The 23,257-nt window shown below is 40.2% G+C and overlaps 1 long non-coding RNA gene across 1 annotated transcript in view; it reads left to right on the forward strand.

The window, feature by feature from the left end:
* The window catches only part of LOC118006035, a 156,916-nt gene extending 142,817 nt beyond the window's left edge, over positions 1–14,099 (forward strand). Inside the window, exon 4 of the long non-coding RNA XR_004677923.1 lies at positions 14,037–14,099. This is a non-coding gene — a long non-coding RNA (uncharacterized LOC118006035). The remainder of the gene's footprint in view (positions 1–14,036) is intronic.
* Positions 14,100–23,257: the final 9,158 nt, after the last annotated feature.

Consider the following 23,257-nt stretch of genomic DNA (forward strand, 5'->3'; position numbering starts at 1 on the left):
GGCCAAGTCCCCAGGAGGAATTCAACTGAGAGCCTGAAGCAGCCAACACAGCCAGCATCTGGGAGAAGGAGCATCTTAGTCCCAAAAGAGGGATCTGGGCTGTGCAGATCCGTGTCCCCTACAGGGGTCAACACTGATGCAGGCTGAGCTGGTAAGATGCTGTTCTAGAAGAGTCTGAAATAGGAGACAAGGAACTGGAAGTGGGGAGGCAAGTTTACTGCAGTGTTGGAGGCAAAGGCCACAAACTCATGTGATCTCCAAAGCCACGTGGTCCCTGCCCTTCTCTGTGCCTGGTTGTTCAATGGTTCATTGGATTTAACTTGTTTCTGTTACCAAGAAAACCTTAAATACTTCGCCAACAATCCTCAAGTTATTATGAATATGATAATGAAATGATATAATCAAATAATATGATGTCAAAATGATAATAATGTCATTTTTAAAATGATGTCAAACACAGAAATGTGTCCAAATAGAATTTTAGGTGAAACTAACAGAACAGAAAATAATATTTCTCTGTGTAAACATTAGTAAGTAAAGTAACACATGCATCCAAGGACATTATCAAAAAAGTGAATAGACAACCTATAGAATGAGAGAAAGCATATATAAATCATATTTTTGATAAAGGTCTAGGATCTAGAATCTATTAAGAACTTTCTTTTTTTAAGATTTTATTTATTTATTTGAGAGAGAGAGACTGAGAGAGAGAGAGAGCATGAGAGGGGGGAGGGTCGGGAGGGTCAGAGGGAGAAGCAGACTCCCCGCTGAGCAGGGAGCCCGATGCGGGACTCGATCCCGGGACTCGATCCCGGGACTCCAGGATCACGACCTGAGCCGAAGGCAGTCACTTAACCAACTGAGCCACCCAGGCGCCCTAGAATCTATTAAGAACTTTCAACTCTTACGACTCAACAACAACAACAACAACAAAAATTAAAAAATGGGTAAAGGACTTGAATAAGCCTCTTTCCAAAGAAGATATACAAATAGCCCGTAAATACAGGAAGAGATGCTCAATGTCCCTAACCATGAGGTAAATGTATATTGAAACTACAATGAGATACCACTTCACGTTTATTAGGATTGCTGTTTTCAAAAAAAAAAAGGGAGGGGGTAATAACAAGAGTTGGCAAATACATTCAGAAAATGAAACCCTTAGATATTTTGGGTAGGGATTTAAAATGGTTCAGCCACCGCAGAGAGTAGTTCGGTGGTTCCTTAAAAAGTTAAACTTACCATAAAAAATTACTATACATAGCAATTCCACTCCTAGGTATAGACACAAAAAATTGAAATCAGAGACTCAAACAGATGTACACAAATGTTAATAGCTCTATTCACAGTAGCCAAAAGGTGGAAAGAGTCCACATGTCCATCCCAGAGGAATGGATAGACAAATGGTGCTAAATCCATACACTGGAATACTATTCAACCACTGAAAGGAATGAAGTCCTGATATATGGCGCAGACTTTGAAAACATCATGCTCTGTGAAAGAAGACAGACACAAAAGGCCACACATTGTATGATTCTGTTTCCCTGCAGTGTCCAGAATCAGTAAGCCCATTGACATAGAATGCAGATTGGTGGTTGCCAGGGAACGAGGGGAAAGGAGAATGGGCAGCAACTTGCTTACTGTGTGGGAGGTTTCCTTTTGGGGTAATGAAAATGTTTGGAGGGGCACCTGGGTGGTTCAGTCGTTGGGTGTCTGCCTTCAGGGTCGTGATCCCAGAATCCTGGGATCGAGCCCCGCATCTGGCTCCCTGCTCAGTGGGAAGCCCGCTCCCTCTCCCACTCCTTCTCCCACTTCCTCTGCTTGTGTTCCCTCTCTCCCTGTCTCTGTCTCTTTCTCTCTCTCTCTCTGTCAAATAAATAAATAAATAAAGTCTTTAAAAAAAAAAAAAAAGAAAGAAAATGTTTGGCAACATTTTGGTGTTGGTTGGTGGTTGCATGACATTGTAAGTGCACTGATTACCACCAAACTGTTCACTTTAAAATGGTTAAAATGTGACTCTCACCTTGATTTTTAAAAAAGGTAGTTAAAATAAAAGATAATATTGTGGGGGTAATTTGATTAGAAGTGGTTTTCAAGGGACGCCTGGGTGGCTCAGTTGGCCAAGCGCCTGCCTTCGTCTCAGGTCATGATCCTGGAGTCCTGGGATCAAGCCCCATGTCAGGCTCCCTGCTCAGTGGGGAGCCTGCTTCTCCCTCTCTCTCTCCCTCTCTCTCAAATAAATAAATAAAATCTTTTTAAAGAGTGGTTTTCAAAAATGTATCACCATGTCATATGTAGATAGGCATATTCTTTTTGCTTTGGGGTAAACAATTACTTGCTTCCTAAAAGAATTAGAGTAGTTTATTCTGAGAGAATAATTCTCAGAGTATATGTGATCAACATACTCCATATGGAGAGAGTGCCCCATGATAACACATCTCTCAATAGTATAATTTTGGGTATAAAGTGCTTAGCAGCTGGCTCTTATCCTTCCCCAAAGTCTCAATCCTGTCATTTCATTGAGCTCAGTTTAATATAGTGTTTCACTGTACACAGTTGAATTTTTTGGACCACACTACATTGTATTGGCAGGATTTATTTGTAGCACCTTTAAAAAATATTCTCATTAAGTCTTTTATTATAAATTTTCTAGTATAAAATGTAAGTATAATATAGTTCCTTCTGAACATTCATATAGAAATGGAAATAGGAAATAAAAATACTCATCATTCTATCACCTAGAATTATATTTTGGTTTTAGACCTGCATGTCCACACCTACACATATATATACAGTCACAAAGGTGCATTTTGGGCAACACATAGTATTATGCTGCACCCACTGTATATTTTTCACTTTCTATCATGAGCAATTTTCTCTGTCATTATTCTTCTAAAATAGCATTTGTAATGTATAGCTGGGCCATAATTTATGAAACTGATTATCTATTTCATACATGTAGCATTTTTTCCCCAGTATTTCTGCAATCTAGTCTTTCATTGTGCTTCATCATAACCATTCCATAGCTACATTTTTTGGTGTGGGGGGGGGGTAGCTTCCAATTTTCACTAAAATATTTCCAGTTTCACTATAAAGAACATGGGATGGAATGACTCATATTTAAGCCTTTCTGTATATCATTGATTATTTTCTTCAGATAATCTTTTTTTTTTGGTTGAGATAATTAGCATATAACAGTAGTTTCAGGTGTACAACATGATTCTGTATTTGTGTATATTGTGAAATGCTCACCACATTAAGTTAAAATCCATCAACCTACATTTTTATTCTTGGGATGAGAACTTTTAAGATCTACTCTCTTAGCAACTTTCAAATATAGAATACAGTATTATGAACTATAGTCACCGTGCTATACTTTATATCCCCTGGACTTACTTATTTTATAACTGGAAGTTTGTACATTTATCCATTTTACCCAACTCCCTTCCCCCTCCTCTGGCAAACACCAATCTATTCTCTGTAACTGAGTTCAGTATTTTTGTTCGTTTGCTTGTTTATTGTTGTTAGATTCCATATATAAGTGAGATTGTATGGTATTTATCTTTCTTTTTCTGTCTTATTTCACTTAGCCTAATGCCCTCAAGGTCCATCCATGTTGTCACAAAGGACAAGATTTCCTTATTTTTTATGGATGAGTAATATTCCATTGTGTGTATGTATATTTACATACACACACATACACTATATATGAATATGTCTCAAATTCTTTATTCATTGATTCATCCATCAGTGGACACTTAAGTTGCTTCCATGTCTTAGCGATTGTATGAAATGCTACAGTGAACATGGGGGTACATGTATCTTTCTGAGTTTGTGTTTTCATTTCCTTTGGATACATACCTCAAAGTGGAATTGCCGGCTGATAGGGTAGTTCTGTTTTCAATTTTTTGAGGAACCTCTATAGTGTTTTCCATCATAGCTGCACTAGTTTGTACTCCCAACAGCGGTGCACAACAGTTGTCTTTTCTCCACATCCTGTCCAATACTCCCTATCTGTTGTCTTTTTGATAAAAAGAATAGCCATTCCAACAGGTATGAGATGGTATCTCGTTGTGGTTTTGATTTGCATTTCCCTGATGCTGAGTGATGTTGAGCAACTTTTCAAGTACCTGATGGCCATCTGTATATCTTCTTTGAAAAAAAAGCATGTATTTAGATCCTATGACCATTTTAATCAAATTACCTTTTGCTACTGAGTTGCATGAATTTTTTTTTTAAGATTTTATTTATTTATTTATTAGAGAGCGAGCGACAGAGAAACAGCATGAGAGGGGAGAGGGTCAGAGGGAGAAACAGGCTCTCCGCTGAGCCGGGAGCCCAATGCAGGACTCAGTACCAGGACCCTGGGATCGTGACCTGAGCCGAAGGCAGTCACTTAACCAACTGAGCCACCCAGGCGCCCGAGTTGCATGAATTCTTTATACATTTGGGATATTAACCCCTTTTTCTCAGCTATATGACTGGCAAATATTTTCTCCCATTCCATGGGTTACCTTTTCATGTTGATGGTGTCCTCTCCTGTACAGAAGCTTTTGTTTGTCGTAGTCTACTTGTTTGTTTGCTTTTGTCGACTTTGCTTTTGTTGTCAAATCAAAAAAAATAATAATAATAATTGCCAAGACCTGTGTCAAGGAGCTTACTGCCTATGCTTTCTTCTAGGAGTTTTATGCTTTCAAGTCTTACATTCAACTCTTTTATCCATTTTGAGTTTGTGTGTGTATGTTTGGTACAGAATAGGGGTCCAGTTTCATTATTTTTCATATGGCTGTTCAGTTTTCCCAGCACCATTTATTCAAGAGACTATCCTTTCCCCATGGTATAGTCTTACTACTTGATCATAAGTTAATTGACAATATATTGATGGGTTTATTTCAGGGCTTTCCATTCTGTTCCATTGATCTACATGTCTGTTTTTATGTCAGTACCATAGTGTTTGGATTGCTATAGCTTTATAGTATAGTTTGCAATCAGGTCGCGTGATGCCTCCAGCTTGGTTCTTCCACTTCTTTTGCCCCAATGCCCCAACTACTTTCACTGTTCAGGGTTGTTTGTGATTCCACACAAATTTTAGGATTGGTTGCTTTATATCTGTGAAAACACCATTGGAATTTTGATAGAGATTGTGCTGAATCTGTAGACTGCTGTGGTTAGTGTGAACATTTTAACAATGTTAATTCTTCCAATCCATAAGCATGGAATATCTTTCCATTTATTTATGTCTTCTTTAATTTCTTTCATCAATGTCTTATAGTTACAGTTACATTTTTTTAAAAGATTTTATTTATTTATTTGTCAGAGAGAGAGGGTGCACAAGCAGGGGAGGGGCAGAGGGAGAGGGAGAAGCAGGCTCCCCACTGAGCAAGGAGCCCGAAGAGGGACTTGATCCCAGGACTCTGGGATCATGACCTGAGCCAAAGGCAGACGCTTAACTGACTGAGCCACCAAGGCATCCCTAGTTACAGTTATATTCTTAAAAATAAATTCCTACAGTGAGAAATAGGCAAAAGGAAAATTTGTGAATTTTTGATATGTTTTGACAAATGGCCTATTAGGTGACCCAATTTCCGCTTCCAACTCCAGGGTACAAGATTGTTCCACAGTTCTACATTCTTAACCCTTAGATAAGGGTTCTAATAACTACCGCCAAATGTATTATTTTATATGTTTTTTTTAATTTACTTTTGATTAGACAACATATAACACAGTTTAAATATCAAAGGAGCCAAAGGGTGTACAGGGAAAGTCTCTGTCCTGCCTACATGTACACCATCTCCCTCTGGGGGCAACCCATGTTAACAGTTTCTTGTGCATCCCTCCAGAAATAACTTATATGTTCATAAATGGTAGTCATCTAAATAAGCGGTCTGTACTTTGCACTTATCTATATATCTTGAACATAGACAGCCTCTTCATTCTTTTTTTATGGTCCCATACTTTTCTATTGTTGAATGTCACATACTTAAAAGTCCCCTTTTGCTAGACAGCTAGGTTGCCTTTTGCTTTTGCTGCTACAGACAATATATCTGTGAATTACCTTGTAAATCTATCACTTCATGCATGCACAAGTGTGCGTGCAAGTTCAGTTTCTGGGTTACTGGGTTCAAAAAATTTTTTAATGTTTTTGTTATTATCAAGAATAAAAAAAAAGAAAAAGGAATGTGGGAGAAAAAGAAAAGAAAAAAATATAAAATGTAGTGAGTCTGGTGGTTATTAAATGGTGGGAATGTCACATATTTTTCCCAGATTGCACATCTCTGAAGTTTCTGGTTTTCTTTCAATAGTCTCCCTCGTCTGTTAGAGGGGATAGAAATTTCAAAAGAGCAGGGGCAGGAAAATGAGTGGGTGCTAAAAACCCAATAGCAGAGCTGCTTCTAATCGTACAACATCTGTTTTGCCACCAGCTGGATTCCGATAAGGAAGAACAAATGCCTTAGAACGGGGAGGGCTGAGTCTTTAAGCCCTGGAGGTGATGTTACACATTTTCTCTTCAGAAATCCCAAGTGAAAATATGTTTCGTATTGGAAAATAGTTTTCCATAGATGAAATCATCTACAACATCAAGGATTAAAACTTCAAAACCTCAGTAACGTGCCTTTCTTTACCAGTGAATTTTTTTTTTGAAAAAGTTGCTTTCGTTTATTTTAAGCAAACTTTTAAAAATAACATGCAGACAGCGAAGTGTGCAAATCGTAATTATATAGCTTAATGAATCTTCACAAAGTGAACAGAGTCCTATAACCACCACCACGATCAAGCAAAAGAACATGATCAGCATCCCAGAAACCCCCGTTGTGCCCTTCAAAATCTCTATCCCCCCACAGTCCCCATTTTCTATCGCCATCAATTAATTTTGCCTGTTTTTTTAGGGTTCTATAAATGGAAAATGTAGGATTCACTTTTCTGTGTTTGGTTTCCTCTGCTTGACATTATATAGAATTCATGAATGATTTTATTTTTAATCTGGGATGTGTGTGTGTGTGTGTGTGTGTGTGTGAGTGACTTCATTCATTCTACAAATATTTACTGAGCATCCACCGTAGTTAAGCACCATGCGAGGTACTGGGTAAACAGTGACGATACAGACAAGGCGTCTGCTCTCCTAGACCTTACATAAGTCCTGGCTCTGCAAATGAACATCTGAGGAGCCGAAAGTCATTGCTTTCCAAGGAGACAACACAACAGCTCAAAAGTATCCAGTTGTCTTGAAGGCCATAGGTATGGTCATGCTCAAGTGAGCTCCCATAGATTTCTGCACATTCATCTGCGGGACCTCCTAGCATCATTTACTTGCTATATAAGAGACAGAGGCTTGCAAAGTAAAAATTTCAGTTGCCTTTTCAGACTTGCATTCCAGCACAGCTCCTGGACGGAATAATTTTAACATGTCTCCCAGGCAAGACTCTGGGGAAGGAAGCTGTCTATATCTTTGAAATGCTATTTCAAACACCCTTGTTTTGCAGAAAAATTCATAGAGAGTGATGGCCATACAATGTTTTGTTTTGTTTTCTTTTAAGCGATAGGGTCTGCCCTTTTCTCGGTTTAAGAAATGGGTTGGGAGAAATACTTCTTGTGGTCAGGGGAGATTTTTAATTAACCCCGACATTAGGAGGGGATACAGAGACTATTATTTCAAGACCTCACAGAAAGGCAAATATTCTAGTGTATGCATATATTAACTTCAGACTTGATAGTAATTATTGACATTTGTAAATGACTTTTAAAAAATTAAATTAGTCCAATATTGTGGTAATTAAATACGTGCATTTATCAAAAGCCTTAAAAATATTAACAGCCTTACAAACAAATCTCAAGTCCCTTTACCCACCATCCTCAAATGTGTGCCCTCTCCTTTTCTACAGGTATGAATTTAGAGTGCATCTTTCTAGACCTTTCTCTGTCCTCACGCACACAAACACATATGTGAGTTGTTCTTCACATAAATTATATACACATCATGCTGCAACTTGCTGTTTGTCCTTCAACAACAGTTTTTTAGATCTTGCCAGTTGATGTCTACCTGGTTCACTTGTTTGAACCATGGTGCAATATTCCGCCATATGAACATACCATTCTCCTACCATGTAGCTGTTCTTCTGCTGAGGACATGTAGTCTCATTTTTCACTATTACAAGCAATGCTGTCATGACCATCTTTGGCATGCATTCTTATGTAAGTGAGCAAGTATTTCTCCAGGAACACATCAAGAAGGGAATAGATCATGCCATTGCTTCTTTAAAATAGAGTCTTGGTCCTTAACTGCAAGGAAGCTCCTTGAAGGCTGGGTAGGTCTTAACTGTATCTGTATGGCCAGAGCCCAGCACAGAGCCTGCCAGCTAGTAACTGCTTTCTACATCACTAGTGGAGGGCCAGGTTTTACTTCTCTGTATCTTGGTTGGTTCTTCCTTGACTATGAATCATTTAAATGGTAGCGTCTTGGGGCACGTGGGTGGCTCAGTCGGTCAAGCGGTTAAGCGTCTGCCTTCAGCTCAGGTCATGATCTCAGGGTCCTGGGATCGAGGTCCGCATCGGGCTCCCTGCTCAGCGGGGAGTCTGTCTGTCCCTCTTCTGCTGCCCCTGACCCCACTTGTGCTAGCACTCTCTCTCTCTAAAATAAATAAATAAAAATCTTTTAAAAAAAAAAATAGGGGCGCCTGGGTGGCTCAGTTGGTTAAGCGACTGCCTTCGGCTCAGGTCATGATCCTGGAGTCCTGGGATCGAGTCCCGCATCGGGCTCCCTGCTCGGCAGGGAGTCTGCTTCTCCCTCTGACCCTCCTCCCTCTCATGCTCTCTGTCTCTCATTCTCTCTCTCGCAAATAAATAAAAATCTTAAAAAATAAAAATAAAAAAAAAAATAAAATAAAATAAAAAATAAGAGGTAGCATCCTAAGATCTTTGTTCTTGGCTTTCTCTTGTTTGTCCAGGGCCTCTTTCCTTAGTCAGAAGCTCTCTTCCCTGGCTGCAATCATAATCAACAGGGGCGCTTTTAAAATTTACCAGTGCCCCCCCAAAATAAAAAAAAATAATAATTAAAATAAAATTTACCAGTGCCCAGGCCCGTTACCCAGAGGGTCTCACTTAATTGGCTTGCAGTTGGGTGAATCCCGGGTAATTGTGTTTTTTCTCATGGCTTTCCATCTGATATCAATATGAGGTTAGAATGGAGAATCATTGCCCTAGGCTAGTGGTTCTCCAAGTGGAAACTACGGCCAGTAGTAAAAGCAGCCCCTTGGGTTTGTTAGAAGTGTAAGTTCTTGCGCCTGACCTCAGAACTACTGAATCAGAAACTGGGGATAGAGCCCTGCAATATCCTTCCAGATGATTCTAAAGCATGTTAAATAAATTTTGAGAACCACTGTCCTTGGTGATCCCATGCATTTCCCTGACTTGATAAACGTGTAGAAGAAACATGGCCATTTCTCGTCTTCAACCTAAATTCCTGAACATCACCTAAGTGACATTCCACTAGAGTGCCCCCCCCCCCAGCATGCACCATGCTCCCAGCTCCACTCCAAATTGTTTTTCCCTCAGCCTTCTTCATCTTAGCAAATGACACCAATATCCTTCAAGTTCCTGGAGGCAGAAATGTGGAATTCATTTTTTAATTTTTTAAAAAATAGGTCATCTACTCAGGTAGCTTAAAACCCAGAAGATATTAAAAAAAAAGTAAACAATGAGAGTCTCCCTCCCACCCTCACCTCCTGTTATGGACTGAATATGACCCCCTCCAAAGTCATATGATGAAGCCCTAACCCACAATGTGACTGTATTTAGAGATAGAGCCTTTAAGGAGGTAATTAAGGTTAAATGAGGTAAGTGTGGGGCCCTAATCCAAATAAGAGAGTTGTCCTTCTTCCTCAGAGGAAGTGCATAAGCATACAGGAAAGGCCAGGTGAGGACACAGCCAGAAGGTAGCCATCTGCAAGCAAGGAGTGAGGTCTCACCAGAAAACAACCCTACCAGCACCTTGATCTTGTACTTCCAGCCTCCAAAACTGTCAGAAAATACATTTCTGTTGTCAAGCCACTCAAGTCTGTGGTATTTTGTTATAGTAGCCTATGATGGTTAATTTTATGTGTCACTTTGACTGGGCCACGGGATACCCAGATATCCAATCAGACATTATTATTCTGGGTGTTTCCTATGAGGGTGTTTTAGGATAAGATTATTGCTTAAATTGGTACACTGAGTAAAGCAGCTTACCCCCTATAATGTGAGTGGGCCTCATACAATCAGTTGAAGGCCTGAATAGAACAAAAAAGCTGACCCTTCCTCACATGAGAGAAAATTCTTCTTGCCTAACTGCCTTCAAAGTGGGACACCTGCTTCTTCCTGCCTTCAGACTCGAGCTGAAACATAGGCTCTTCCTGCGCCTTGAGGCTGCTGGCTTTCAGGTGGAACTAAACCATTGGCTGTCTTTGTTCTCAGGCTGTTAGACTTGGACTAGAACTAAACCATCTGCTCTCCTTGGTCTCCAGCTTGCTGACTCACTCTGTGGACACTGGGACTTGGCAGCCTCCATAATCATATGAGCCAATTCCTTATAATAAATTCCCTATAATAAATTTCTTTATATATAAATATTAATGTGTAGTATATATAATATTAATATATATGTATATGATATACAAACACACACACACACACACACATCTTCTTGGATCAGCTTCTCTGGAGAACCCTAGCAGACTAATACATCCCCCATCTGTCCAATTCCCAGTCTTCCTCCCAAGGTAACCACTGTGCTTAGCTTCTTGTGTATCCATTCAAGTTTCTTTAGAATACATGAGCAAATAAAAATGTTATTTTTCCCCATTTTTTTTTACAGGTACACATAGGCACACACAAAAAAGTACTGTAATGAATTATATTTATGAAGATTTTGCCTGATAGCTAAAAAACTAGCATTGTCATAGTTTTGACTTTTTCTTGTTATGAGTAAAACGTAGTACCTCTTCACAGGGCCACGCCATTTGTATTTCCTTTCTCATGAGCTATCAATTGATACCTTTTGTAGATTTTTCTTCTTTGAAAGATCTCTCTTTGTGTGATGAGCTGAAAATACAGTTTCTCAGTTTGTCATTTCTTTGACTTTTGGGTTTTGATTAGGATGTTTCTTCTCACGCAGAATTTGTCTTTGCTTGTTTTGTAACGAAGTTAAACATTTCCATTTTTTTTCTTATATGGCTTGTGAATTTTTGAGTTATAACCAGGAAGCCTTCCTTATGCCACAGATATAAAGTATTTCCTCCTCTTTTCTTCTAAATCTGTCTTGATTTAATTTTTATATTCAACTCTTATTTCATTTGATATGGATCAAGCATGTATTCAAAGTATGAGGTATAGATTCAGATTATTATTCAGATACAGATTATTGTTTTTAGTTAGTTTCAAAACCACATGGCTACCATGTCATTCTAGCACTGTGTTGTGAATGGTCCATGTTTTCCCAGAAAGTTTCAGAAGTCATCTCTCTCAGAAACTAAATTCTCACTGTTCACGCTGTTTCTGGATTTTTCTAAAATCTAGTTTCTAGATTTTTCTAGTTCACCTATTTCCTCTTCCATTGAATTTTCTCTTAATTCACAATCCAGTATCACCTTATTTACTGAGATTTTATATTCTATTTTAATATCTCATATTAATACTAGCACTGTGGAGATACCTTGTTCTTCCTTTCCAAAGTTTTCTGAGCTGCTTTTCCCAGATACACTTTGGCTTCATCTGTCTCATTCAAACAAAACAAAAATAACAGAAATAAATTGTGGGTATTTGTACTGGGGTTCTAATCATTTTGTAAACTGTCTCAGGGAGAATGGGCACCTCTGTAATGGTCAGGCATCCTGAGAATAGGGCATCTCCCCATTTCCTCACATCTCTGAAGATTTTGTTAATGTTTTAAAAATCCTATTCACTTAGGCCGTACAGAGTTCTTGTTATTTCTCTCCCCAGTGATTTTGTTACTATTGTATGTGGGGCTCCTATTCTTTTATACTCTCTACCTGGTTGTTATGTGTGTATATAAAAGATAACAATTTCTGCATAAGAACTGGGGGGCTCATTCTTTTTTTTAAGATTTATTTATTTGAGAGAGAGAAAGCGAGAGAGAGAGAACACAAGCGGGGTGAGGTGCAGAGGGAGAGGCAGACTCCCCCCTGAGCAGGGAGCCCAATACGTGGCTCAATCCCAGGACTCTGGGATCATGACCTGAGCTGAAGGCACACACTTAACCAACTGAATCACTCAGGTGCCCCTGTGGGGCTCATTCTTGATGCCCCCTCTCTCTCATCCCCACTATAGCATCCTTCACCATGTCCTGTTGAATCTACCTTCAAAATATACTCTATACATGTCCAAATCCTGCCACCTCCACTAACCCCACCCCAGTTCAAGCCATGGGAACAACACACTACCCCTCCTCCACTCCATCCTCCACAGAGCAGCTAGAGGGATCTTTTCAAAACAACAAGAGCATTTTGTAAACCCCCTAGGGCAACCATTTCCCTGGCTTCCTTTGCGCCCAAAATGAAATGCAGACTCCTCACCTGGAGGCCCTCTATCACCTGGCTTCTGGCTCCCTGGAAACCATCTCTTTGTTCACAGAACTCTAGCCACAAGGGCTTCTTCAGGTTCTGAAACATTCCCACTTCTTTCCTATCCCAGACCTTGCCCTGCTGTTCTCTCTGCCTGGAATATTTTTCTTCCCATTCTTTAGGGGGCTGGCTTCTTAATCCCTAGGTTTCAGTTTACCTATCACTTCTCAAAGAGGTCTTCTCTGTTCTCTTCATCTACACAGTCACCCTTTTAATCTCCTCTGCAAAACTTAGAACAATGTTTAATTATGTACCTGTTCACCTATTTACTTATTCTGTGTTTGTCTTTCCCCCCTAGACTGTGAACTCCAGTGCTATCTGCAAAGTGCATGGCATATAGGATATGTTCAATAAATATGTACTGAATGAATAAGCAAGTGTCCTCTCAGTTTATATAGTCAGGGGTTGAAAATGCTTTACTTTTTTCCTGGCTACTTGGCTGTTATTCTGCATTCACATTTTATTTTTTATTTTATTTTATTTTTATTTTTATTTTTTTTTTTGAAGATTTTATTTATTTATTTGACAGAGAGAGACATAGCGAGAGCAGGAACACAAGCAGGGGGAGTGGGAGAGAGAGAAGCAGGCTTCCCACCGAGCAGGGAGCCCGATGTGGGACTCGATCCCAGGACCCTGGGATCATGAGCTGAGCCGAAGGCAGACGCTTAACGACTGAGCCACCCAGGCGCCCCCTGCATTCACATTTTAAATCCACAGTTACTGTATATCAAATGCTTATATTCCTAAGTCACAGGCTCCCCTCAAACTCTTCTCAAAAGCCTGACTTGCCTATCATAAATCTCTTCCTGGTGTTTGTTCACAGATGCGAATACGTATAAAGTTATTTTCAAATAATGAAACACGTATTGAATGTGACAGAAACAGCTGAAGTTATGCCTAATTTATAAGAAAAATTTCCCTAAGGATGGTGATACCCTAATATTTTCTTTATATATTATCTTTTTACTTTAAAATTTTTTTCTCATTAAAGAAAATTATATTTTCTTGTTGTGAAAATTATTAAAAATATGGAAATGGGTATCATAGAAATGTAGAAAGAATAAAAGATTTCCATGATCCCCAGCCCCAGAGATCACAGTCCTATGGTCACGTTTGATGAATACCCATCTTCCTAGATTTTTTTTTCTATGCATATCCTGTTCTAGCACAAGCTGAGATCTTGTTATTGCTATTTTATTTTGTTTTTACTACTCTAGGACCCAATTAGACAAACAACTCTGCAACTTATTTGCTTAATAACACACCTTGAACATGTTTGTGTGCTAACACACAGCTCCTTTTACTCTTCAATAATTATCTAATATTTCATTTACCATCTCTTGATGGTTGCCTTCCCTTTTCACCTGACCAGTAAAGTGGGGAGGAGATGCTCTTGAATTGTGTCATCTTTTGTTTTTTTTTTTTTAGGACCTCTGCCACTCCTTGACCTAAGGACCAAAATCACCGCTCATGGAGTCATTTCTCTACTGTGACCTCCGTTTTGTCAGAAAAGGTACCTTAGAGCAAATAGAAATTCTGTGAGGTACAGATTTGCATTCAGAATTAATGAACTGAGTGATCCACTGTAAGAAACGTTGATTTAAAAAATTTACACAGGTGCATTTGTGTGGCCTCCTGTAAGTAGCATTCTGGCACCACCACCACCAAGGTACGGTTGCCCGAAAGAAAATCCTACCTCCAAACCCTCGCTTCTTGTAACTGTGCCTCTTGCACAGAGCTCAACAGGAGCTGAAGTTTATTCCAGTTCTGCTTGCCGTGAATGCCACCAATAGGTACTGTCAGACCTGTTTTTGAGTGGGGGGAAGAAAAGTGCAAAGCCAATTATTTTGCCAACATCTGATAGGGACTCGACAAGGCACTAATTGCTAGGCTTGCATTTCAGGAAGCAACCTATTCTGTGCTCTTGGTGCCAATTAACACAAAGGTAGTGCGTGGTGAATATGCCACTTACAACTGGCACTCATTTGCTGTCACATAATCTTGCCAGGTCAAGCTGGGACATGCGACACATTGACGTTTTTGCACATTAATTTGGAAAATGAAGGTATTCCTCCTTGCCCCCAGCCTCTCTCCATTGTTCTTGGTGGTCACAGGAGCTGAGATATTTTGAGAAGTTCTTGGAAAACCTTCTTTGTACTGGGCCCCCACATAAGCTCCTCGTTGGCAATTCAAACCCTGAACTACTTATACAACTTCAAGGCAAGCCTCTTGGCCAAGTGCTGTTTTTATAGTGAAGACCACAGAGCAGCCTGAACCACACTAAGATGCTGGGCTGAACTGAGGGCCATGGGAGTTTATAAAAATGGTCAGGGCCATGAGACCACTGAAGGACACTAATGTTGTCAAGGGCCAGTCTTACATTTAGGTGAATGAGTGGTTTAGCATGCTGGAAAGACATTTTCCTCCTCGGTATCCACTTGGCTTGCTGTTCAGAATTCCATCATTTCTGATTCCCTAAACCAAAACCCGTATTGGCCTCCTCCCCAGTTAGCCTGATATCTGAATTTCTCCCAATGTCAGGATTTCCACTCTTTGAGATTGTATTCCTGAGCATAAAAATGTATCCTGTATTAAGCTTAATAGAGCTTAAATACATATGAGAGTCAGTATAATGTCATTGTTTAAGCGTATCAGCCTTAAAATCAGAAAGCCTGGCTTTGAGGGGCGTCTGGCTGGCTTAGTCAGTAGAGCATGTGACTCTTGATCTCAGGGTCGGGAGCTCAAGCCCCACATTGGGTGGGAAGCCTACTTAAAATAAAAATTTATATATATATATATACACACACATATATAATTTATGTGTGTGTATATATATATATACACACAAACACACACACACACATAATTTTTTACAGGAAAGAAAGAAAGAAAAAAGTCTGGCTTTGATTCCCTACTCACTAGCTCTGCAACATTGGGTAAGTTATGTATCCTCTCTTTGCCTTCATTTCCTCCTTGAAAAGTGGGGCTAAAGGCATTCCTGTTTCATTGGGTTGACAGGAGGATTGAATACAGTATTTTCCATTGTGCCTAGAAATAGAAAGCCACTGTTAAGGTATGCCATTATTATAATAAATACCATTAGGACAGACAAGTCATTAAGCATCATCGGCTGAGGAAATTACTTTTTTGCATGTGTAAAAATTGCTTGCCATACAAAAACAGGTTTTTTAATGTTTAGAGGGAAAATTATGTTTTGATTATTTAAAAGTTCTGCCAGGAAAACAAAAGGCCCCGGGCCGGAAAAAATGCTAGATAGGACTTATATGCTAGAATTGCTAATTTAAGCAGAGTATGAGGGAGAGTAAAGCTGTTTTTAAAAATGGAAATAATTTGGGCGCCTGGGTGGCTCAGTCGGTTAAGCGACTGCCTTCGGCTTAGATCATGATCCTGGAGTCCCGGGATCGAGTCCCGCATCAGGCTCCCTGCTCAGCGGGGAGTCTGCTTCTCCCTCTGACCCTCCTCCCTCTCGTGCTCTCTGTCTCTCATTCTCTCTCGCAAATAAATAAATAAAATCTTTAAAAAAAAATGGAAATAATTTGAAAAGGACAAAGGGACTCACAGCAAGTATAAGTGTAGAAGAAATACATAGTCAAGGAAATATTAGCACACACATGATTTTTTTTTCCTTTCCCAGTAGGAGAAAGGCTCATAACTTGGTGAAGGAGGTTAACAGGGAAAGGGGTGCTAGGTTGACAGCACCCTTCTCTGTCAAACTGAATCGGAAATCACTCTTCCTCACTAGCAAGTGGGTTAGAGTGAGGCCACTGATTTGAACAGAGATCGCTTACTTATGCCAGTCACTAAGCCAAGATTTTCATTGATCAATTCATTGTCACACCATCCCTTTGAGGCAGGTAATTATGAGTACCCTGTTTTATACCCTGTTTTCAGGATATAAAAAGGATATGGAAACTGCCATAGCATTGGTCTCTTACTTGTCATGCTCAGGATCCTGAAGTAGCCATCAGGGAAAGCCTAGCTCTGAAAGTTTCTACTCCTGAAGAAAGGAATCATGATAAGATTCTAATTAAAGCAAGTCTTCCCTCTCATGAATAATGATACCACAAAATACAGAGACTATGTCAATTATTCCTGGGGGTTCCTTTATGTGTGTGTGTGTGTGTGTGTGCATACACGCTGTGTTGTGTATGAAAGAATGACTTTCATTAGTTAAAAGAAACACCGGCTCTGAAAGCTAGAAATAATTTGGGGGCAATAGTTAACTCATTCATTTAAGAAACATTTATTAAGTGCCTGTTACATACCACCAAGGGGATACAGTGGGAGATTGATTTGCTCCTTGCACTCACAGCAACAAGAAGTGTGAAACAAAGTATGACAGGAGAATTTCAAGGCTCAGGGGGCATATAACAACCCAGTGCATCTCAAAATACTCTAAGAATTATCAGATCCCATGACAGCATATATATAACCCATGTCTGTGTTGAATGTGCTCTTTCACAAAATGGTGACATTGTATTTGCACACATTATATTACTTTCTGATTTGGCTTCAGTTTCCAGGCGGTTTGGATATAAGCTAGAAGTCCAGTATTTCTAAATCATTTGTAGTTATGAGTTGAACCCTAGGTCTGAAAGTCTCATTCCACAAGGTATCAGAGGGAATGGAACAAGGATTTGAAGACCAAAGAGTCTCAAACGAATATTAGCAGGTATCATCTGGGGCTCCACAGCCTGGACAAGAGCAAAAGTATGGTCTTCTGGAACGACAAGTAAGCAAGGAACACCTGGTGAGTTAATATAATAACTTTGCAGAACTGCCACAAGCTAGTCATGAGTATCTAGAACCACCTTGCAGACTGGAACTATGACTTTCAAAGTAGGCTTAAGAGAAGTTATTTAGAACTTTAGATTTAGCATTAAAAGAAAAAGTTCTTTTCTTTTTGGGGGGGGGTGGGAAGAGAGGGAGAGTATTCACATGAGGGAGAAGTAGAGGGAGAGGGAGAGAAAGAATCTTAAGCAGCCTCCATGCCCAGCACAGAGCTCAACACGGGGCTGGATCTCATGACCCTGAGATCATGACCTGAAACGAAATCAAGAGCCCAATGCTCAACCAACTGAACCACCCAGGCACCCCAGAAAAAAGTTCTTAAAGGTGGTATTCATCAGGCTAAGTGTAAAGGCTGAATGATCAAAAACAATTCAGTGAACAGTTTCATATTACCAGGCTGTTCTGGTTAATGGAGATCATGAGCTTTGGGGGTAAAATGACCACAGTTCAAATCCCAACTCATCACACATTCTACCTCTGTAATGCTGGGCAAATCACTTCACTTCCTGAGTCTTATTTTCATCATATGTAAAACAGGGACAGTAAACCCCAGATGGCAGGGCTGCCAATGAGGATTAATTCGCATACAGTACCAACTCAAGAAAATCTTGTGCTATCATTAATAACAGTAAAACTCATATAACTTTTGGTATACTAGTAGTATACAATTATAACTTTCTCTACATTTCCCTTTACTTGAAGTCAGTATTTGGAAGACTTTATAAAATACAGTAGGGTCCTTCACCCATGTGGCAAGAAAAGATGACAGTTTTTCCCTCCCTCCACTATGCAAACATGGGACTGGATCAGCCAGCGCACTGCTGGAGGTCAGAGTGGGGACATCACCCATCCCCTGCTTAGTGCTTCATCCACCGGAAACCTGTCTAACTCAGTACCCTGGCTTATCTATTCCAGAAACCACCCACTGCTGACCACTCAGGAAACTATTCACTTTAATTCTGGATCCTGGGCTTTCCCTATCATTCGGGTATGGGTTTTCCTTTCTGTGGAAATAGATGGCTTCGCTTCAGTTCTCCTTCCTGCTGTTTCCAGCGATGTTCTGCTAATAAAGTCACTTGTGATGTCATGTCTTGCATTTCCATTGGCCAGCTTATCTCTCCCTAGGGACTAACGCCAATCATCACTCCTCTGGGATACCGTTTTCGTGAAAAATCAGCCAAAGAGGTCTTCCACTTAACCTACAATAACGTTCACTTCCAGTAAAGCCTGGGAGAAGGAAATACACTAAGAATTCTCTCTCTGTTAACTCTAGGTGACCTCCAAAAGCTCTGCTTCTTTTCAAGCAAACTTTTGTGATGGGCCAGTTTACTGAAGAATCCACTTTTCTCCCCGAACTCAAGTAATTCTATATTCCTATTTATAAAACTATCCTCTAAACTGCACACATGTATTTGTATAAAATAAGGAATCTATTTACCATTCAGTAAATATTTGAGCACCTACTATGTACCAGATTTGTTCTAGGTGCCATGGAAAAAGTGAAATATCAGTGAAATAACTAAGATGATTATCACGAAATACTCAGCATTAGAAAAGGAAGTTAGAGAGCCAAAGAAAAATTGTACATAGAAGAGAAAGTTGAGGCAATTCTCTACATGGTATTAGCCAACCTCTCCCAAACCAGACCCCTAAAACCCAGCCATGCTTTTGATGACTCCTTTATTCATTATATATGATAGTGATTATCAACTTAGACTAAACTGCTGAAACAGAATTTGAATCCTATCTTTCACTAATTAAGGGACCTTTGTCAAATCATCTCACCGCTTTAGACCTTGCTATCCTTATGTGTAAAATGAAATTACTAATACTGCCTACCTCATAGACCTGTTATAAGAATTAAATGCTGTATATTTGTACACGGTCTGGCACATGATAAATACTCAAAACATGTTGATGATGATGATTCAGACAAAAGATTTGGACCTGAATTATTTAGATAGTTTGGACCTGAATTATTTAGATAGTTCACTCCACTGTCCTACACTATGATTTCAAACCTAAGATTTTTTAAGCCTTGTTTACAGATGTAAATTCAGAGGCAAGATAATACAATTGAGAAAGGATGAATAGACTCTCACTGAGGATGAGACTTTCAGAAACCCAGAGTCTTGGTCACGTCACAAGGTCACCAAGAGATACTTTGTATTTTCCTTTCTTGTCAGCTCTTATGGAGATGACTGGGTTGTATCAGGAGCAATTTTAAAGAAGAGTAAACAGAGTTTATCTTTTAAAATCAAGTCCTAGAAAGGAAGCTAAGAGAGAGAATACACTAAGGAGACTTCTGTCCCTACACATAATAATTTCTATACTATCAGCTTAACTTTATCAGGAGAGTTTATATTGAAAGAGAGAAAATTTGTTTAATAGAAAATATTGAAAAGTGCTTTGTTTTTTTATCCTTTATAAACTTTATTTTTCTTATGGACATGAAACTCACATATAATAATATATTAGTTTCAGGTATACAACATAAAGCTTCAATATATGCAGATATTGTGAAATGATCACCACAGTAAGTGTAGTTAATATCCATCCCTACCCATAGTTACAATTCTTTCTCTTGTGATGACTTTTAAGATATACTCTCAGCAACTTTCAAACATACAAAGCAATACTGTTAACTATAGTTATTGTGCTACTGTGCTACATTATATCCCAAGACTTATTTATCTTAAAACTGGAACTTTTTACCTTTTGACCGCCTTTGCCCAGTTTGCCCACCCCCTACCCACACCTCTGGCAACCACCAATCCATTCTCTGTATCTATGAGTTCAGTTTTTTGGAGTTTTTTTTTTTTTTAGATTCCACATGTAAGTGGGATTATATGGCATTTGTTTTTCTCTATCTGACTTATTTCCCTTCACAAAATGCCCTCAAGGTCCATTCACGTTGCCACAAACTTTCCTTCTTTTTTATGGCTGAATAATATTCCATTATATATGTACCACCATTACTTTATCCATTCATCCATTGATGGACACTTAGGTTGCTTCCACATCTTGCCTATTGGTAGTAATACTGCAGTGAGCATGGGGATGCAGATAACTTTTCAAGTTAGTGTTTTTGTGTCCTTCAGATAAATACCCAGAAGTAGAATTGCTCGATACCATGGTAATTCTATTATTAGTTTTTAAAGGAACCTTCCTACTGTGTTTCTGGCTGCACCAATTTACATTCCCACCAACAGTGCACAGAGATTCCATTTTTTTCATATCCTCACCAAACTTGTTATTTCTTGTCTTTTTAGTAATGGCCATTTTAATAGGTGTGAGGTGATAACTCATTGTGGTTTTGATTTGCATTTCCCTGATGCTTAGTGATGTTGAACATCTTTTCATGTACCTGCTGGCCATCTGTATATCTTTTTGGAACAATGTCTTTTCAGATCCTCTGACTATTTTTTTAATTGATTTTTTTTTTTTTTTTTTTTTTTTGCTACTGAGTTGTATGAGCTCTTTATATACTTTGGATATTAACCCCTTATCCGGTATATATGATTTGCAAATATTTTCTCCCACTATATAGGTTGCTTCTTCATGGTGTTGATGTTCTTTGCTTGCAGAAGCTTTTTAGTTTAATGTAGTCCCACTTGTTTATTTTTGCTTTTGTTGCCTTTGCTTTTGGTATCAAATCCAAAAAGTCATCACCAAGACCAACATCAAGGAGCTTACCCCTGTTTCTTCTAGGAGTTTTATGAGTGCAGGTCTCAACACTCAAGTCTTTAATCCCCTTTGAGCTGATTTTTGTAGATGGTGTAAGATAAGGATCCGGTTTCATTCTTTTGCGTGTGGCTGTCCAGTTTTCCCAATATCATTTATTGAACAGATTGTCCTTTCTCCACTGTATATTCTCGGCTCTTTGCCATAAGTCAATTGACTGTATATGTGGGTTTAGTCCTGGTCTCTCTACTCTGTTCTTTTCAGTTATGTATCTGTAAAAGTACTATATTTTTGAGTAATTTTACAGTAAAAGTTCTAGAATATTTTCCATCGGAATCAACTAATAGTTTCATTTTGTAATAGTTTTTCCATTCCTTGCTAAGTTTGGAACTCCCAGATACTGTGATTGGGAGGAATTTTATTACATAATGAAAAGAAAGGTTGCGTTTTAGAATACACGTATTTTAGTAAATTATTTTGAAGGTTTAAGAAAAAGATCTAAATGTCATCCTTTAAAAATCTTTGCACTTTACAGGTGTTTCTGTTTTCCCATCTTTATACTGTTTATACTCATTATAAATTCCAGTAATACAGTTAGACAATGGCACCATTGGTCCATTTGGGTCAACAACTTTTTTAGGAATTACCAAGTCATTTTTCCCTCTACCAAGAGAAATACATGCATTAATATTTCAAGAGTAGAGGACACTTCTAGCATACTGCTACATGGTCCCTGGTGGTGATAGTCTTTGGTATTTCCAATTCAGAGTGCCAGCCTACTAAGTAACAGAAAACTCCAGTTCTGGGACACTTTCCTTTCTCTTGAAATTAGTGAAATTAGCACACCCTAACTTCTTTCTGAGGGCCGGTGAAAGAAAAAGTACTTTTGAACCACCCAGGATTAAACAGTTCTCCCTCGCTCTCTCTCCCTCCCTGCTCCTCCCTCCCTCCCTTCCTCTCACTCACACACACGCTCACACACAGCCTCCCTGCTCCGGCTTGTCTAACTTCCAAATTTGCATCCCAAGGCGAGGTAGGTGTAGCCTGAAGTGTGAGCTGTGAACCACTCCAAGCATCTCTCTGGCGAAAAGGAAGAAATGATTGAGAAATCCCTCCCCAGACTGGTGCTTCCCCCCCCCCCCACCGCCACCCCCCGCTCGTCCCCACCCCGGCCCGGGTCCACTACCGTCCCCTAGCACTCCGCCATCACTCCCCTCTCCCCCGTATCTCTAAACCCAGTCTGGGCACCAAAGTCCCCGCCCCCTCTCGCTGCCAAGAGCAGTTCTTAACCTTTTTTGGGCCGGGGACCTACAAAAAGCTATGGACCCTCTCCGGATGGGGACAGAGGTTGGGAGAAGAAAACAGCTTGACAGCTTTGCGAAATTTTCAAAAGACTGTGGATCTGAAACGCACCCCGAACTTCCAGATTAAGAACCCCATCTCTAAGACTCTTGACTTAGGGCGATCAGCTCGAGAGTGGAACTCAGATATCACATTTCGTCCCCAGTGAGAAACTGTAGGAGGGGGAAGGCGCTCCGGCACTGGGCCACTTTCACTTGTAAGAAACCAAACGAAGGGGAGAGACAGGGACAGAAATTCATAAAGGGGGAAAGAGAAGAGGGAGAGGGCTGTTATGAAGACAAGGAGACAGAAGGGAGGAAAGAGAAAAGGGAAAGGAGAAATAGGGGAAACGGGGGCACAGTGGGAGGGGAGGCGACACCGCGCTGAGAGAACCGGGACAGGGCGGCACAGAGAGGCGAGGGCGAGGAAGGGAAAAGAGAGCTTCTGAAGGGAGAGAGCGAGCAGAGGGAGGAGAGGCGGAGAGGAGAGGGGTCCAGAGGCAGAAACTGAGAGCGCCGGGAAAGGGAGAGAACTTTCTCTGCTCTCCCTCCCCAGGGCAGGGAGTCTCAGAAAAGCCGCTCTCCACGAGGTGGCGGGGAGCGCGAGCGGCCGGCCCCGAGCTCCGGGCGCCTCTGGCCTCCGCCTCCTGCAGCCCGCGGCCGGCTGCGAGACTCGCACGGGCAGCCGAGGAGGGGACTCCGTCTAGGAGGCGGTCCCCACTCGCTTCGCTTTCTCCTCCCCTCTCCTCCTGGAGGCGGGCACCCGGGGTATTTGAGCGGCGGAGGACCCGCGGCCCCCCCGCCTCCGCCCCC

Source organism: Mirounga leonina, unplaced genomic scaffold, assembly GCF_011800145.1.
Source record: "Mirounga leonina isolate KUSES-001 unplaced genomic scaffold, KU_Mleo_1.0 Mir_94, whole genome shotgun sequence".
Lineage (NCBI taxonomy): Eukaryota > Metazoa > Chordata > Mammalia > Carnivora > Phocidae > Mirounga > Mirounga leonina.